Source organism: Camelina sativa, chromosome 6 (assembly GCF_000633955.1).
Source record: "Camelina sativa cultivar DH55 chromosome 6, Cs, whole genome shotgun sequence".
Classification (NCBI taxonomy): domain Eukaryota; kingdom Viridiplantae; phylum Streptophyta; class Magnoliopsida; order Brassicales; family Brassicaceae; genus Camelina; species Camelina sativa.
In genome coordinates, this window is record NC_025690.1 from 18,261,977 (window position 1) to 18,281,946 (window position 19,970).

The 19,970-nt window shown below is 34.5% G+C and overlaps 1 long non-coding RNA gene across 3 annotated transcripts; it reads right to left on the bottom strand.

The window, feature by feature from the left end:
- Positions 5,691-19,394, bottom strand: LOC104792118. Of its 3 annotated transcripts, XR_002038637.1 has the most exons (51): positions 19,167-19,394; positions 18,960-19,046; positions 18,700-18,825; positions 18,499-18,592; positions 18,212-18,375; positions 18,067-18,121; positions 17,947-17,978; positions 17,771-17,822; positions 17,594-17,662; positions 17,264-17,386; positions 17,126-17,187; positions 16,913-17,022; positions 16,698-16,791; positions 16,416-16,561; positions 16,263-16,314; positions 16,026-16,072; positions 15,845-15,896; positions 15,644-15,684; positions 15,406-15,567; positions 14,989-15,323; positions 14,803-14,885; positions 14,700-14,724; positions 14,446-14,576; positions 14,315-14,345; positions 14,094-14,198; positions 13,841-13,991; positions 13,589-13,716; positions 13,419-13,496; positions 12,999-13,115; positions 12,785-12,848; positions 12,511-12,612; positions 12,309-12,372; positions 12,143-12,224; positions 11,816-12,044; positions 11,605-11,721; positions 11,053-11,515; positions 10,921-10,977; positions 10,653-10,792; positions 10,423-10,545; positions 10,218-10,346; positions 9,926-10,097; positions 9,732-9,847; positions 9,548-9,651; positions 9,342-9,433; positions 9,077-9,248; positions 8,917-9,025; positions 8,655-8,804; positions 8,479-8,541; positions 8,038-8,383; positions 6,845-7,096; positions 5,691-6,754 (listed from the first exon to the last, which is right to left on the bottom strand). It is a non-coding gene; the product is annotated as an uncharacterized LOC104792118 (long non-coding RNA). The 3 variants fall into 3 exon arrangements; XR_002038638.1 differs by having other exon boundaries at positions 6,725-7,096; positions 9,115-9,248; XR_002038639.1 differs by lacking the exon at positions 9,077-9,248 and having other exon boundaries at positions 6,725-7,096.

A 19,970-nucleotide genomic window follows, 5' to 3' on the forward strand; every position in this document is an offset into this window, starting at 1 on the left:
GCAATTTAAATGTTAATTTATAAGTTTTTATAATTGTAATATGTTTAAGAATATTATATTAATTTATAAGTATATAATTGCTTTTATATAAGTAGCAATTTAAATGTTATTTTATAAGTTTTTCTAATTTGTAAAATGTTTATGAATATTATTTCACTATATCTTTATTCTAAGAACACCATAATTAGTTCTCCTATTTTTTTTACCTATGATCTTAACAACTGATCTAACATTATTTTCACTATATATTTAATCTAAGAACACAAAAAAAAGTTCTCCCATTAATGATGCTCTAACAACTCATCGTTCTTCCCATTTTTTCACTTTATATATATATAATCATCGTTACTACTACTACTCAACTATTTATGCGTTAATAAAATCGTTATATTTTCCAAAGTTTCATTAGTGTTTGAGGAGTTTTGATACTCCCTCCGTTTCATAATATAATATATGATGTTTTAGAGAAATTTTTTTTATTTTATAAGAGGTTTTTAAATTTTTACAGCTTTTTGATTAAGTTAATATTATCTATTATGCAATATTGTTTCTGATTAGTTGAATTTTTAAAAAGTAAACACTTCTTAATATGTGTGTTACAAAAACACACATATTTTGAAATGGAGAGAGTATTAGTTATATCCTCTGAAATTCATATTGTCATCCTTTTTGCGTTGAGAAAGAATAGTCGTTATTCAATTTCTACGGTAGCTTTCATATATCACATTGAGATTCGGCTAATGAGACAAAATTATATAGAGTAGTATGAATTAAGCTTAACCCTCATTATGCATTTATGTACATAATACAAAGAGCGTCATTTGTTTCAAGATTTAATGTACATATGATATTACTTGTTGGTATGATTAAGTTTAGACTAAATATGTCTAATATAGAACTAAAATGTTGGAAAATGATGCTGACCTATCTGACCCTGACGAGGGTCAACCCGACAACATATGACCTCATGTAGGTCCATCACACGTGTCTGGAATTTAATTCATTTATATACTGCTATTTGAGTATTGAGACTTCAAATTTACAATACGACATGCCAGCGAGATGAACACACATAAATCCATAGGTTTATATTCATTTATAGTTTTTTTTTGAACCAAGTTTATATTCATTTATAAGTTGGCACGCAGACGTAGTATGATATCTTTGATATGCTTGTGGGTTNTTTTTTTTTTTTTTTTTTTTTTTTGTCAACAGATCAGCTCATGTGGGTTCGTTTGATATGTACAATTAAGTAATCAAAATCTCATACGTTAAACAACACAACTTTATATATTTCCCAGCTACTTCCTTATTAAGAAAAACTAAAACTCCAAATGAGCAAGAAACGAATTAAGTATATGATATTTTTTTACTTTTTACGATAACACAAGTGACAATTGCTTTAAAAATAATTAAACCCAAAAACATATTGTATATTCTCCACTAAAAGTAGTTTTAGTCTAAGATTAAGTTAAAAGACGGGTATAAATATGTAACTTTGACGAAAAAGCAACAATTCAAAGTCTAAACCACAATATAAGGAGATTGTTTACTCAATTCAATTAAGTTAGCGGGAGTGTGAGAAACAAAGTTGTCTTTTAGAAAATAAACTAGTGAAGATTAATTTTTGTATTTTTGTGTGAATCGGTGCAATCCATACGTATATTCCAAGTTACATATATAAAAGACGCGTAACCTAAAAATTTCAAAACGATAAAATATTATTTTTCTTTAATAGACGAGTAATCGAGTATAGTATATAAACCTATACATATCTTATATAAACTGCAATTAAGGTTACGCGTCTTTACTATCCATGAAAAAAATACTCAAAACTGAGTAATACATTATATAATTACTAGATTTTAACTCACGATACACCGCAAACATATAATTTATATTTTATGTTGTATCTATTTGTTAAATATTGAATGTTTTGTAAATAGAATAATAACTAAATTTTCTAGTTGTTGTGCAGCTAAATATTTATATTATTATTTAATCCGCAATACATTCCATGACCATTTGTTTGTTATATTTAGTTTGTTTTGTTTAGTGTTTGAGATTCTATTTTGATTTTTAATTTTTATAACAAAAATAAGGGATCTAAATACATAATTATTATACGCTGTGATTAAGTCACATTTTTCCTAATGATTTAATTATTTTATACAATCTTAGTTAAATCAACTTGATTTTATGTCAAATATTCTAATATTAGTAGTGTTGATAAATAATTAAATGAGGATTTAACCCGTGTTAACACAAATTTAATAATATTTTATTAATTTCAACATGTTCTCTTTATAACTCATCTACTATATAACCACATTATATAGTATTTTAGAATTTTTTAATTTTACATATTCGTAATAATTAAGATTTTTATTAAGTTTATATATGTTAATTAATTGTCAATCGAAGTTTTTCTTACGTTAAGAATCAAAACTCACAGATTTTGGAAAACAAAATGGGAATCAAATTGTTTTTTTCTTTGTTTACGAAGGATTCAGATATAGAATATCTTCAAAACACAACATAATGTATGGTTAAATATATGATACTTTTTATTTCTATATTAATTGCTGTTATTTTTTTAATTGAAATAAAATGTAAAATATTTAGGAAACAAAATCTGGAGTAATGTTAGTTTTGGAAAAATTTTAGGGATTAATGTTGTAAATAACTTTTTAAATAAACAAAACTAAAAGGGCATGACACAAAACGTACTTCAAAAATATTAATATAGATTCCGTGTATGAGAAGTAAATAAATTTATGTGGAGTATATATATGGTGACACCATGACAGTTTCAAATAAACACTATATTTTCGTTTGTAAATTCTCTTTATGTTTGAAGCTTATAGGAATTCGAAGCTTAGTTCAAGTTCCTTTATCGTTTCTACTTTATTCATATATATTGTGTGTGGAGTGTTACATAATTAAGTCCGAAGTTCTCTATAATTAAATAATTAATTACATTAAAATGTTAAATATTTTCTAATCGATGTATAGAAAGATAGTACAGGGACACAGACGACAAAAAAAAAAAAAAAAAAATATAGTACATGGACACAAAGAGGTTGCTTTCCTATGCGGGTCTATGCAATTGCATGCTTTCTAATTTTTAACTCTACCTGCCACTGCGAGCTATAACCCTACTATCATGCGCTATCAATCAGTGAATTTAAACCACTTTTCATCAAATCATTAGTTTCGCTTTCTAATTCCCAAATACAAGTCTACACGAATATAGATTAACAGTGGAGAAGAAACAAACAGAGTTAGGGTAAAACAAATTCTACCTTATTAAAAGGGTGTTTTAATATTATTTGTTTCTTTATTTTATTATTAAGTATACACGAATATAACCTTGAGTGGAGAAGAAACAAACAAAATTAGGGTAAAACAAATTCCACCTTATTAAAAGGGTTTTTTTTTCCCAACTTGCATTATGAGATACTAATATGATCCTCTCCAACCATATCCATGTAACCATATCTGAACACATTTGGAATATGTTTTTAAAAAATTGTCGATAACTCAAGTATACACAATAACACAATACTGGAATTGAATCGGATTATAATTTTTTGAGTGGAGATTAAAGGGATAACATAAAAATATGTGTGACTAATTAATTAAGCCCGACAAATATAGGAGAAATGTGGCTAGAAAGAAAACCTTTTGTAGTATAATACTACTACAAATACACACTTAATTTTGTCTGATAAAAGAAGACGACTTTATGTTATGTGATGCACACAAGTTGAAGATTAGTTTTTAAATATCGATTTAGATGGGACATAATGCATAACAGTTACTTACACAAATCAACATGATTCATATGTTTACATTTCTTTTGAAAGACGAACCAATAATATCCAAGGCAACTTATGATTATTCTTTTTTACATCTTTTCCTTTACAGAAACTATAACGATGTTTAATTAATTAATTATGATTGGATGAGTATGTATGCTGGTGTTAAATTAGGTTTAAGAACCCTAAGGCTTACGCAGTTACGCTGTTCTAACAATTAACCTCAAAGCAGCTTAACTTCCTTTGCCTTATCTCAATGGATGTTTCTATAACATAAAAAAAAAAAATATTTCAGACAATTTAAGTAACACATGTAAAGATTTCCCTTTGATCTAAAGTCCGATGCATCAACAAACTATTTTCATGTTAGAATACTAAAAGTTTGACCTACTTACCAACTGGATTTCATTCCTCAATCTTGCAAGAGAATCTTTCTTTATAAGTCTCTCTATAATTTTATCCAAAACATGGCGGTCTCATACATATAAGTTGTCAAGACTCAATTAAATTTCAACAAGAGATCATTTCCTTAAAAATGTAATAAAAGGAGCTATTTCACATTACTAAAAACTTGGAGCAATTTTTCCTGCCAACAGGAAACCTAAACTCTCTTTTTTAGTAACCAAAGTTTTGAGCTTTGGCTCTCATAATCTAGTTGGAGTGATAGAAAAAGAACAGATAAACTCTAGTCTAGAACTTTTGACGACGACCTTATCGCACTCCTTACACTCTCAATTTCCTTAGCTTGCTGCTTACTCCTCTGAATGCTAGCAGTAGTTTCCAAGTCCAGATACTATATATGGAAATCTTTTAACTACAAGACAAAGCACAGAAGCACATCGTCGGCCCGTACTAAAAGAATTCAACATGCGGACTTTAATTGGGCTCATATGTCGGCCCATAAAAATCGGTAAACCAAAAGAAACAGTTAGGGGTATTTACGTCTTTAGACGAGGAAACCCTAATTGTATCGTTTCGTCTGAAGTTGTGCGTGTATATATATATTTCATCCTAAATCAATCTTGTCATCAGCTCAGAACTTTACATTCTCGCCGTCTATCTGGTTTGTTCAGTGTCCTTCTAACATTTTTTCGATTAAAAATGTTGGCTCCTTTATTATGTTCTTCTTAGAATACTCTGTTTTTCTGAATGATTATTGAAAAGGATCGATTTTTAGGAGTTTTTTTTTGGTTTTGGAAGAAGAGAGAGATATGATGATTGAACTTTGTTTCCCTATTGGTTTGATAGCCGATATGATGGCATCTTACGTATTAGCTCTATCTGATCATTCTCTTCAATCCTCTCTGTTTTTACAAACTTTAGATACTAATCAAGTCTATATATGTTAGGAGCATTGTTTTAAATTTGATTCTCACTAACTATAGTAGTGTTGATCAATTTACTTGGACATAGCTTTAGTTTTATAATTGATATAATTGAATCGTGAAAGAAATTTGGATCCTTTTAATCTGATTTACTGTCAGTAATAATAACACATCGAAAATTCTATTGGCGATGTAGTGAATCGGAAACAGAGTGCATATCTCATTGTCAATAATTCTACGAGCAATTGAACAATTAATTAACCCCGATGGCTCTACAACTGAAAGCTTAAACTGAGCTAAACTTTAACCGCGTATTAAATGACGAGACTCAATTTACAATTGGAAAAAATCTTAATTAGCTCCTTATTGGACGTCCAACATCATTAGAGAGCAAGTTACTTTGTTACCATTTTCTTTCTAATTACCCATGTGAATTTTTATCGGTCGTGGTACCCTATTGTTACCCAAGTGCACTGCACCACGACTAAACCAGATGCACAAAAGCTTGTAGAGTGGCTAAGGAAAAATACGCAGAATTCGGGCTCATTTAGTAAAGCTTCAGCATCACAATGGACTTAGTTGGGCTTTTATATCGCCTCAGGAACAAGTAGAAATCTATTCACATAGTCTTGAAAGAAGACAAGTTAGTTGATACTTGGTTTAGAAAACACTTAGTGAGTCCCTCATAAGGAAATCTATTCTTCTCCAACCAATCCACCTTAAACCCCGAAACTTTCACGTATGTTAGTGCATTGTCTGCTTCCACCAAATCTTCATTGGATAGCCTCTGTGGTGGTTGGCACAATGTCTCGATTAGGCTGAGCAAGAAAGTCATGCATGCTTTCCTCAGATGTGGGTTCTTTGGTCGGAACCGTTTCGTTTGGAGGTTTTCTCAGAATGTTGATTAACAACACTTCGGAGATAACGTGCACGTATTCTCCATCCAGGTGGCAGTGATTTATTGTCAGCCACATCCAGAAACAGAGATAAATGACAAGACTTATTGAATCCCTCAGGATGGACAAGAAGACGCCTGCATTGAAAAACAAAAAAAGAATACGAACCGTACCAAAACAAAGGCAAAAAAAAAAAAAAAAACCAAATCGAACGAAAAGCATTAGAAGATGATACATATAGTTCATCATCATACCATCTGCAGCCACCCATAACGAATTGATCAGAATAAACGGCCCTAGATTGCAGAGAGGAGAAGTTTGGTATCACCCATGTGAACTTGTTATCGCCTAGAGTCCCCATTGAAGTTGAAGCCTCCTCCGCAATCAAACTACCTCAAACTTGTAGAGGGCGTGAAACCCTAGAAGTAGGACCTACCTGAGTGGCACTAACAACCGCACACCCCCCGCCGCCTCTCCGTTCTGTCCATTATATGGGTTTCACTTTAGACTTCGACCCAATTTACAATTTTGTTGGCCCATTTAAGAAAGTCTAAACTTGAGTGCATTGTGACTTGAAAGCATAGTGTGTATCCTTGGCTTTAACTGGCTACTGACATGAATATGTATCTACAAGCTATGAAATAACCACACAACTTCAATGGCTCTACTAGTGAAACTTGAGAATATCAAGATTGTTGTTCTCATTGATGAACTGAAACCGCATAAAAATAGACTCAGTTTACAAGCTTGATAGCTCAATACTGAAAATTGAATGCTTATGATACACATAATCAGCTTTTACCAGTAACGATCTGTTTCGTAGACTTGAAAATGAGCCATTTAAAAGGCCTTGCTTTCTCTATAGACTCATCTTCAGATTCCACTAATACAACAGCTGCTTTGCCAACAACTTTTAAAAATAGCTACTGTGACTACAATCTTGACTTCTCCATTAACTAGAAACCCACTCTCTTTGTTAAAAAGGTCGGAACGGGGAATCATTGCTTCAAAAACCAGCGGCGGGGAGTCTCCTGATCAAACCACTTGTATTTCGCTGTAAAGAAAGCAATGCACAACACATCAACAGAATCATAAAAATCTGAACTTCCCGCCTTGCTAAGGAAAAAAAACAAAGCATAAGTCGTAGTGTGACAGCAGCGAAGTCCAATTCTCAAATTTTGTCAATGGTTGAAACAGTCAAAGTTAGACTGAACCAGGACAATGAATGTTTCAGTTTTACTACAAGACTAAATCTTCTTACTGTAATAACAAGACAGTTTCTCCCGACTCAAATGAGCTCTGCATCGTTGTTGCATGTAAAGTACACATCTTAATGCATCATCTGATTCTTACTTCATATCCAAAGACCACTTGCTCTGTTATGAACCTCTTTATTGCTTGAGAATTAAGAAACGATTGAAAGCTTAGCTCCCTCTTAACCCTAATTCTCTCTTAGAGATTAAGGTTAATTCTTGGGGCTTCCTTTCTCATTAATCAATAAAGACCATTATATAGGTCTTGATACAACTTAATCAAAACCCTAATGCATAAATGGAAATTACTTAAACCAAATTCATAAAGTAAACCACCAAAACTAATTAATTAAATTGTCCTAACCATACGCTAATCTACCTAACCATGATCACGTATCATGTTCATCAACAGAGAAAGTATTTAACAAAGCCATTTGGCCAAGAGTAATAGCTGATATGATTAGTGCATGGCCCTTGCGTTTAAAAGGTTTTAAGACGCAAAGCGTCCGTTGGAGAAAGTCACAAAGATGGGCTTGTCTCTTAGCTGGATGCTAAACAAACTCGGGTTTCATGACCAAAACCGAAAACTAACCTAAAGCAGCAAACATCCACACTTCGCCAACCAGATACTCAAAGAGCTTCTAATCCCCAAGAAAAGATGGTGCAACTCACCTTTGGATCCAATCAAATCATATGGTGCTAGTTCATTTAATAAAGAGTATATCCTAATTATATGACTTACCATGAGTTTTTTCTTGAAAAATCTCCACAATCTCCTTAAGATCGATTTGAGTCTGTCCATAGCCATCAATCTCGTTCATTTCCTGCAAACATAATACTGATCGCTTTAGTACCAATCACTAATGAGGATAAATGTTACCTTTTCTAAATTAATGGAGATGGCATATATATATCGATCCCTGCCAACATAACGTTCTGAAGTAATGCCACACTTCAATAAGCCATTTCTACGAATGCACATAATGCTTCAAAAGTAAAAATTTCAATATCTGTTCAGCTAAAATGAGAAGTTGATAGATGGCAGCAGGTCGGTATACATCTCCAGCAATCAGCATGCAAGACTCCTCCTGTAGATATCATAAACGTCAGTTATTTGACAAAGAGAGTAACAAACAATCCCATTAAATCATCTCCACTGTATTTTGAAATATTAATGTAGGACCTGAAGCTAGCAAAGTGATACTTCTCCTCCATACATCAATTTCACAAGCTCATCATGTACAATCTGCAACATAGCCATGATAAGCAACACTTCAGTCAAGTTTAATGTTTCCGAGCCAGCTACCAAGGCTAATAAATATTGATGGGTGAAAAAAAAAACAGGGCAAAAAATCGAACCTTAGCCTTTGAGTTTGATCTGCAAGCAGCCTGCAGCCTCCTCGAGTTCACCAGTCAACGAAAAAACTCTTCACTTGGCTCCTAGTGTTATGTGTATCTTCCATGGCCATCAAGTTTTCGATTTCACCCAACTCCATAGCTATCGTCTCGCTACTCAACAGAGAACATCACAAAGAAGACAAAATAACAAAAGAAAAAATTTACAAACCACCCAACAGAGATCAAAACGAAAATAACAAATAAGCAGAATTGGAAGGCAAACCGTGGAGGGAGACAGTAGAGAGAAGCTGAATTACAACTCGTCTAACTGGAAGTCAGAACTTTGCACTCATTATCTTCTTCTGTAGATCTTCAGCATCTTCTTGACGCATCTATAAAGACAGATGAAGAAGGATTAGTCATTTTACTGAGAAATAACTTACAACTTCTGTTGCCTTCTCTACAAATGAAAGCACATAACCCCTTTTCCTAGAATTCGCCCAGCCATTCGATCTTGATAAAAGGGTTCAAGATCCTCCATCCGCTCTCCACGTCCTACCAGTTTATTTTAGTGGTAAAAGTGTGATTCGTTCCTTTAATCGGTTTTCCCTATACCTATTGACACCCAATTCAGAGTAAACTATTAACGTAAAACGTATCTTAAGTGAATTTCTATGACATAATTGATCAAAGAAGAAGAACACAAACCTCATTGACGCTCAAAACCACCTCTTGAAATACCATCTAGCTTTGCCACAATGGCTCCTGTGATTCCTATATATTGAATGTTGTCACCAGAGCTGTAGGAAGCAGATAAGATCATCTTAGTATATGACGGATACAGGAGCAGTTCTGAAACAAATTCATTTTCAGGATTTCTCGAATCTTCTTCACGTAGAATACAAAAAGCATACCTGCAGCTTCTTGTCCAGTAATGGTATCAACAACTAGTAACACTTCTGTGGGGTACAGAAATTTCTGCACGTCTTTTAATTCGTCCATCATTGGCTTTATCTATCTGTCACAAAGAGTCAATTTCATAACTAAATCGGCAATAGATTTATGATACAACAATGACTCTCAAAGACGAAATATTACCTGAAGCCTCCCTGCAGAATCCATAATATCTAGATTACTCCTTTTCGCTTCTTTTAGACCTTGCTTTAGCGATATCTGAAGGTTGGTGGTTCAGCAATAAGAATTGAATACTTTCCCTGTAGATATCATAAACGTCAGTGTAATTTGACAGAGAGAAACCATCAAAATCTCGACTTTAATTAGAAAAAGCATACCTGCTGCTTCTTTGGGTAACAAGCTTGGCCTTTGAGTTTGATCTGCAAGCAGCCTTCTCGAGTCCACCAGTCAACTGAACAAACATCTCGGCTCTTCACTTGGATCCTTCTGTAATGAATCTTCCATGACCAACAGTCTTCGATTTCACCCAACTCCATAGCTCTCGTCTGGCTACTCAACACAGAACATCACAAAGACGACAAAATAACCACACAAAAAAATCAATCTTACAAAACCACCCAACAGAGACAAAAACGAAAAAACAAACTGAAGCAAAATTGGAAGGCAAACCGTGGAGGAGAGAGAGAATCTGAATTGAGGAAGCAAGAACGTGTGATTAAGAACAGTGGCAGACACCTTAGTTTTGGCTTCATACATACAAGTCTCGATGGTTTTGCAATCTTCACCAAAAATACCTATCTGTTTTAGTAAGAAAAAAGAAAGAGAGAAATATAAGGATTGCAAAGAAGAAGAAGGATGGAAAGAGAGAAAGTACCAAATTTGATTGTATCGGAAGAGGACTTCTCCAGGGACTCGTCTTCTTTGCTTCCTCTTTAGATCAGAGAGTACCAATTACTTCTCCTCCACCAATCAATTTCACTAGCTCATCATGTACAATCTGCAACATATCCATGATAAACCACATTTCAGTCAAGATTAATGTTGACGAGCCAACAACCAAAGCTAATAGCTCATGGGTAAAAAAGAAAACAGAGAAAAGCGAACCTTGACCTTTGAGTTTGCTCTGCAAGTAGACTCGAGTCCACCAGTCAACAGAACAAGCATCTCGGCTCTTCACTTGGTTCCTAATGTATATTTGATGGCCAACAATAGTCTTCGATTTCACCCAAATTTTATAGCCTCAGCTACTCAACACAGAACACCGCAAATTAGAAGAAGCTTCCTTAACTTTTTGGTTTTTTTGAAGTCTGAACAAAACCAACAACCTTACTAAAAAGCAAATCTGAGGAAGCGGACAAGGGAAGAGAAAGACCTATATACACTTTATACTTAGCTTCAAGCTTTTCAGACACATCCAACTTATGCAAACCTGCGCAACACGAAACATAAACCTGTGATTCTTGTTACACAAAATAAAAGCCATAAACAAAAAAACAAAATGTACCTGATTCTTGACTCAGTGTTCAGAGCAACCAACACTATATCTTCAATCCTCTTGGCTGCCTTTCTTCTCCAAGTCTGTATTTCAGAAGCATTGCAGCGCTGAGAATGGTTGCCAATTGGTTTGCCTTATCCTGGAAATTCAAAGAATCAAGAAGTTGACCAGGTCCCTGCATTAAACATGGCGGGTTTATGTATGTTCAGCAAAGATCGTACTTCTGCATACTCAAAGATCAGATTGTTTTCTATTCACCGAATCACTGAGACTAGTCAGCATTGTTATCCTTCCTGTAATCATTGAAGCTTCATCGGATAACATATCACCAAAAATGTTGTTATCCTTCCTGTAATCATTGAAGCTTCATCGGACAATATATCACCAAAAATGTTGTTATCCTTCCTGTAATCATTGAAGCTTCATCGGACAATATATCACCAAAAATGTTGTTTGTCCCAAAGGTGTCAAACTGCGTATATGAAACAATTAACCCATTGTAAGTGTTTACATAATTTTCAAAGCGCCATTAATACTAACTATTTTGGCAACTACACGTACCTGTTTGGAGTCACGAACAAGCTGCATCGTAGCATTGACAACATACATATGTGACAGCTCAACATCAGGATATTCAGAGGCTAGAGCTGTTACTCATTTCATCCATAATATTGTGGCCTGCAGAGAAAAAATCGCATTGATATCAGTGTTGTATGCGTTCCACAAGAAACAAGAGAGAGGAAAACAAGTAAAAGAAAACGTAATAATCAACCTTACTTCCAAGACATTAGCTTTGATATCAGTGTTATATGCGTTTCCGAGCAGTCTTGAAGGCAATAAGAGCAACGAATCAATCTGCGGAACATAAGAAATGCTTAAAAATATTAGTCCAAGTCATCTGAGATTTTCAATCAAGCACCCCGTGGGTCTTTTCAGTACTAAACCCAAATTCTTCGCCATTTTCATTGGTCTTTATGCCCTTGGCTCCCCAGAACAAAAACCTGTTACCATGAGACATCCTATTTAATGATATTGTCCCACTACAGAACGAGAAAAAAAAAAGGAATTACGATCAGTTTTAATAACTAAATAAACTGACCTCATCCTCATGTAAGCTCATTTACAACCATTAGATCAACACCTTCTGCTACCTCTCTCTTTAAGGCGAAAGCATCCACTAACTGTAAAAAAAAAAAAAAATTTGAAGTTCACACAAGAAACAAAGTTCAGCAAGAAATATCTGAGATTAGGCTGAGGATGGTTACCAGTGGACTAGGGCAGAACTATAGCAGGTCTCAGATTTGTAATGAGTTCAAGACCTGCACGAAGCTGAAGTAACCCTTTCTCAGGCCTCAGATGCTTTTCATTGTTATCCCACTTCTACCTTAAATTATACCAAAGTACATTTCTATTTCCCAAAAAAATTTAGAGCCAACAACATAAGTTGGGACAAGAGAGAAGACAGACCTTCCAATGGATCCAAAAAGCACATTCTTTTGCAGCGATCCGGAAAGGGAACTCCCAAAGCAGCTCTTTCAATGGGCATCCCCGGGAAGCTAAATTCCATTCCTGATACAGAGCACAAATGCAATGTCTCAAACATATCAGTGGCAAAGATATACCCCCTTTGATTACATCCAAATAAACCCTACCCATGATTCTAATATTCACATCTTCCAATTCGACAAGTAATGAAATTAAACGGCAACAACAGTCAAAGAAAGGGAACAAGAGAGAGAACCTTCCAAAGATCCAGCTTGCTGAAGCACATTTTTGGCAATTGAGACAACCTCCGGCTGCGAGATCTGAAAGAATATCACCAAACATGAACCAGTCAGAATGGTATCGAACTGGAACATCACAAAGTTAAAATGCATTTTGTAAGAATCATTGCAGTCAATACATGAGGAACTGGAGAAAGTGTTCCAAAGGGACTGGCTTTACGAAAAGAAAACCTGTCATGGGTGCTGAACAAGATCCATCGCAGCGGTGTCAATCAACAGATGACTCACTTCAACCTCAGGATACTCTGAAGCCATTGTTGTGACTCTTTTCCTCCACAACATTGATCCCTGTATCCAAAGAAATTTCAGGAAAAAACACATGGATTCTGGATCTATATCATCATTTTCTAATTCAGTAAAGAAAGACACAATCTTGGAATCTTTAATAACCAAAACAAATGGAAAAATTATAAACACAATCAAGAGCAAAATTATATTTTTGGCTAAACACTTATATCTCCCGGATGATCAAAAGGTCAACCCCTTCAGCTGTCTTTTTTTAGATATGTCAAATCAACCAACTAAGGCATAGAAAATGTCCAAAGACTATGAAGTTAAAGGCTTTGATGAACATAAGCAGTGATACTGTACCTGTGGTAATAGTGTAATACTGTGATCGGTCATGAATTGACAAATACTTCAAGAGCTGCGCGAAGCTGCAACACACACCTGTTTCACCCAAAAGAAACAAACAAAATGATTAAATAGCAAATTCGACTTACTTTTATGGAAGTGGACAAGGGAAGAAGAACCAATGTTACCTTTTGATCAGTTTCATGTTGTTACTGTAAGAAAGCCGGCTACCGTTTTTGTTATGAATCTACTTCATCCTTGAAAAAATCTGAGTCAATTAATCATTGTCCTTGTTGGGACACATGAACACACACACCTGTTACCCAAAAGAAAGAAACGAACATATTATAAATCTTACCTCTAAAATATAACACATGAACACACCTTAAATACTTGATCAAGAAAGAAAATGTAATAATTCTAAATTTTGTAAATCTTACCTCTAAAATATAAATACCAGGTGGAAACAACGCTTTCTCAACAGCCTTTTCATAACTCTCAAAGTAATCACGGAGTCCCACATTTGGATTCTCCACTTAAGAAACTTTCGTTGATGCTATTGGAGATGTCTCTTGTTTGAAGATGAAATTCCTGCAACAATAAGAAAACGAGTCCTTGTACATTAATAAAACAGATCCATCAAGCTATGAATTTGTTCTAGTGTGATGATAATCTCTGATGGAGGGTATATACCTTGAATTCTGGCAGATGTGGTGAACTTCTTTGTGGTGCAGGCATAAACTGGAGCTATGGAGTGAAGAACTTAATTTGTGTAAGGAGCTTAACAGACATCTTCAACTATTGGCAAGAAACAAGAGAAAAGAAAAAAAAAGTTAGTTAGAATCGTTTATAAAATTTTCATGGAAACAATAATTGTAAGGGAACAGAGAATAAAGATTGATGCTTGCATTCACCATCGTCGTCATCATCATCGAAGTCTTGATTCTACAAAAACAAACATTTAAGAAGAACAAAGTTTTAAAGAAACTTGAGAAGAAGAATCACAATGTTGCATTCCACCATTAATTTGGACAATAAGTGGAACCTGATCAATTGATCATAATCTCCATAATCAGATTCTTCTCCCTCTAATTCTTCAAGATATATTACTTTGATGTTGTTACCTTTTTGGTTCTGAATCTTCTTGATTTTTCAAACCCATAGCATATCACCCATCTGCAGAAAAACAGAGAATTAGAGGAAGCTTCCGTAATATAATTTCCTAAGTCTGAATTATAACAACCAGCCTTAGCGAAAAAAAATCTGAGATTATACTAAAAATGTTTTTTTTTCTCATACTTAGCTTCAAGCTTTCCATTCAAACCTGCAAAACGAAACATAAACCTGAGATTCTTGCAACACTGTTGGTTAAAAAACAAGAAACAAATAAAACACAATATACCTGCTTCTGGACTCCATTTGGCTCAGTAAAATCAAGGGTTTTGTCTGAATTTTGGTGCCTTGTCGGCGAGTTCCACTTCGGTACTATGTTGTTGTTCAAAAAAAGAAAGGATCATTGGTTGATGGAGATAGATAAACTTGAAACAGAAGAAAATAAAGGGTAGCAGAGGATTTTGAGATGACTTACAGTGAAGAGGATTTTACCATCATTTGTGTCCACGACTCAGCATCATCCTTAATAATATCTCCATCATCTAGAGAAGCACAAGCAGGAAAAACAAAACCAAAAAAAACTCAGTCTCATATATGGATGGGGAATTGAAGCGAATGTATTGAGTGATTGTAAGTAAAAAGCTCAGTCTCAAATTTTTTTGTTGGTTTGATGTGGTCTGACTTGCTTGCATCAATGGAGTCTTGGCGTCGACGATTGAGCTACTTCTCTCTACCAAAAGATTTCAGTAGTTCCTCGCAACACCATGATCACTAGTCATGTCAGAACTAGAACTAGCACGAAGCTGATTACTGAAAAAGAAAGACAACCATGTAAAAGTAGTAAACAATAAGGTAATTTAAGTGTTCAAAGTTTGTTTTCTAAACTGAATACCTGGGGGCTGAAGCAGTCTCTTGTCACTGGCATTTTGAAAAGCTTCGACTAACAACATGATAGAAGCTAAGAAGACGAGGATAGATAAAGATCAACTGGGCTCAAAGTGCTAAATCTCCAGAGACACATCATGACAGCTCAACCAAGCCACACATTACCGTCCTGACAACATACTTACCAGGTAAGCCCCCTCACTGTTAATAAAAAAAAAACAAGAATCAAATAAAACACAACGTACCTGCTTCTTGACTCCATTCACAGGCCATGTTCTTCGAGTATCTGAAATTGCAATACGATTTATAAGTTAACAAATAAAACAGAATCTGCAATGTAAGAAACTTGCTGACTTAAAAGATTGGCAAATTGAAGTGGACCGTGGAAGGAAGACGTATTGAGTCAAAGACGCCTACAACTAGAAGAATCAGTTTGATATTGTTACCCTTTTGGTTCTGAATCTTCATCATTCTTCAAACCCATAGCATATCTCCAATCTGCACAAAATAGAGAATTAGAAGAAGCTTCGTTAACTATTGATTTTTTTCAGTCTGAACTAAAAGAACAACCTAGATAAAAAGCAAATATGAGGAATCAGACAAGGAAAGAGAAAGACCTATATATACCTTATACTTAGCTTCAAGCTTTTCAAACACATTCAATTTATGCAAACCTGCGCAAAACGAATCATTTAGCTCTCTTCACAGGCCACTCTTCGAGTATCTGAAATCGCATTACGATTTATTCCTTATACTTAATTTCAAGCTTTTCAAGCAAACCTGCAAAACGAAACATAAACCTGAGATTCTTGTTTCACTGTTGAATAAAAAAGAATGCGAGAAACAAATAAAAACACAATGTACCTGCTTGACTCCATCCATTGAGCTCTCTTCACAGGTCGTGCTCTTCGAGTATCTGAAATTGCATTACGATTTGAATGTTAACAATTTCATTGACTACAAGAGGAAATTAAAACACATAAAAGTGAAGAAGAGATAAATCAAATCCAAATATACCTCCAAGAAGATCTTTAGGGAAGTTATCAGGTCTAAGACGAAGAAGAGAATCATAGAAAGGTCCCTTCTTATTAGACTTGATCTTCGGCTTCAACGAGTATCGTGCTCTGATATGATTGTGTAAAACTTTGAGAAAACGCTCTTAGCTTTAAGAGGGGAAATACACAAAAGCAAATTTTGAGGAAGCGGACAAGGGAAGACAAATACGTTTTATATATATATATATATATATATATATATATATATATACCTTTTGATCAGTTTAAATGTTGTTATACTTACTGAGTTACTGTTAGAACGCCGGCGACTGAGAAATACGACAATAAATACGCCATGGAAACAACAAGGTCCTCCCATCCTCACTTGCAAAAGGACACTGTGTAGCACCATATCAAAATTCATCAAAGATGGTAAGTGTTGATTAGAAGACAAGAGAGTGATCGTATATCAAATTCTCTTAATAATAACAAAATTAACTAACCGAGAATTTTACTTACACAGATGGTGAAAGAAGAGGATTTATTCCAGTGCAGGCATCATCCCTAATTCTTCAGATTGGTAGAGCCGTCGAGCTAGTAGCTAGCTGTGCTATGTTCACTAGTTTCCCCTGCAGTCAATGAGACAATCAATCAACACATGAAATTAAAAAAAAAAAAAAAACCAACAATCAGTCAAATTAATAATAAGATGGGAGAGTTAAAGAGAAATACGCCATGGAAACAACAAGGTCATCCCATCCTCACTTTCAAAAGGACATCGTCTTGCACCATATCTAAATTCATCAAAGATTCTGAGAGTTAATTAGAAGACGAGAGACAGTGATCATATATCAAAGGAATTTTACTTACAAATGGCTTGATACTCGTGAATCAGATAGGTAGAGGTAACAGCTATGTTTGGAATCTCACATCAATGAAGTCCCAACAATAAAATAATTCTTTAGTACGCATATCTTAACTCATCACTCAGACCTGCAACCAAAACCATCAATGGTATTAAGAAAAAGCTCATCAATCACTAGAATCAGTTCTAGATTTGGCACTGCACTATGAAGTGTGAAATTGTTACTGGAAATTGTTCTCTTCATACCTTTTACTCAGCCTAACAAAACATAACTCAAAAACGTTACTGTGAAGAGCTCCGAAAAACAATTTACTGAAGATTGTGTTTTTTCATACCTTAAACTTAGCTTCAAGCATTTTTCAACCACATCCAATTTATGCAAACCTGCAAAACGAAACATAAACCTGCGATTCTTGTTACACTATTGATAAACAAAAATAAACAAATAAAACACAATATACCTGCTTCTTGACTCCATTTAAAAAGAAGATCAATCAGTTTGATGTTGTTACCTTTTTGGTTCTGAATCTTCTTCAATCTTCAAACCCATACCATATCTCCGATCTGCACAAAAACAGAGAATTAGAGGAAGCTTCCTTAATATATTTTTCTAAGTCTGAATTATAACAACCAGCCTTATTGAAAAAAAAAAATCTGAGATTGTTACTGGAAATTGTTTTTTTCATACCGTATACTTTAGCTTCAAGCTTTTCAAGAAACCTGCAAAACGAAACATAAGCCTGAGATTCTTGTTACACTATTGATAAAACCCAACAAATAAAAAGAAGAAACAAATAGAACAATGTACCTGCTTCTTGACTCCATCCATTTAGCTCTCTTCACAGGCCGAGGTCTTCGAGTATCTGAAATTGCATTATGATTTATAAGTTAACAATTGCATTGACCTACTAAAACAAATAAAAGAGAAGAGATGGATCAAAATCCAAACAAACCTCCAAGAAGATCTTTAGGGGAAGTTATCAGGACTAAGAAGAAGAAGATAATCATAGAAAGATCCCTTCTTATTAGAATTGACCTTGGGCTCCAACGAGTCCGAGAACCTCTAAACTCTCATTCTCTGATATGATTGTGAAATTTTTTGAGAAAAAGCTCTTAGCTTTAAGAGGGAAATACAAAAAAAAAAAAAAAAAGCAAATTTTGAGGAAGCCGACAAGGGAAGACAAGACTTATATATATATATACCTTTTAATCAATCAGTTTGAATGATGTTGTTACTTACTGTTAGAACGCCGACGACTGACAACGAAAAATCTGAGTCGAATAAATCATCGTCCATCCTGATTGGAACACGAACACAACGACACCTGTTTCACCTAAACGAAAATAAAGAAAGAAAGAAAAAAAACCATTAAAGAGCAAAAACTAGAGTCACTTTTTATACAAGCGGACAAGGGAAAGACAAAAGACCAATTTTGATTACCTTTTAAATCGACCAGTTTGAGTACCTTTTTAATCGACCAGTTTGATACTGTAAGAACACGCCGGCGACCCTTTAATTGTTCTGAATCTAAGTCATTGTCCTTCAGGTTGGAACACGACACAACACCTGTTTCACCCAAAAGGCCAAAAGAAAGAAAACAAACAAACAAACTGTTGATTTTCAGAAAGCAAAAAACATTCACCACGAAAATCAAAACCGATTCATCCTAGGGTTTTAGAAGGAAACACGAAACGATATACCTCCTCTGACTTCTTCAGTCCGTTCGCTCTCTCTCGCTCTCTCGCTCGCTCTGTCTCGCTCTTCCTGGTTGGAACACGAACACGGACCTGATTCACCCAAAAGAAACAAACCCATAAACTAAGAGCAAACCCATTACACAAACAAAAGCGAAACTCTTGATTTCAGAAAGCAAAAAACATTCACCACGAAAATCAAAATCGATTCACCTTAGGGTTTAACCATTTAAGAAGGAAACACGAAACGATACCTCCTCTCTGACTTCTTCATGTCTGTTTGCTCTCTCTCTCTCTCTCTCGTCGCCATTATAATCGAACCCTCTCTCCCGCATCGCCATTATAATCGAACCCTCTCTCCCGCATCGCCATTATAATCGAACCCTCTCTCTCGCTCTCTGAATAAGTGAAGAGCGTTTGTGAACTGTTTATGATTTCTCTACCTGAAGGTAAAGTATTTATAAACAGAGACGACCGACATAAAAAAATTGGAAATTCCTAGTTTCTTTTATTGTTTTACAAAAGAAAATAGGAAATTACAAATTATAAAAAAGAGAACCCTGACGCCAAATTGGGCCTCACTAGTTCGAATTTTCTTTCTCTTGGGGGAGCTCTTCTGAATGTTGATTCACAAATTTAACAGAAAACATTTAAAAAATAAAAATAAAAATCGTAGTCACTGATACTAGAAATACAGTGATGTTATCTCAAGCTAGCTAATTGCCACGAAAACGAAATTAGCTCTATTAGCTCTTACTCTCTTAATAATGAAAATACCAAAAAAAAAAATTAAAAAGTTTGTTAGAACAATTTATAAATTAGAAGAGATGAAGACATAAGCTTAACAATATTATCGGAGAAGAACATAACAAGAAAACTTTTGAAATCAAGGTAGCAAAGATGTGGCCTTTTTATTCAATCATCCCTGTAGTTAGATGACGCCACGCCACATATGCTTAAGTACGTACGTAAGAACGAAAGAACGTTGTTTTAGGCTTTCATGACTGATGACTTTTT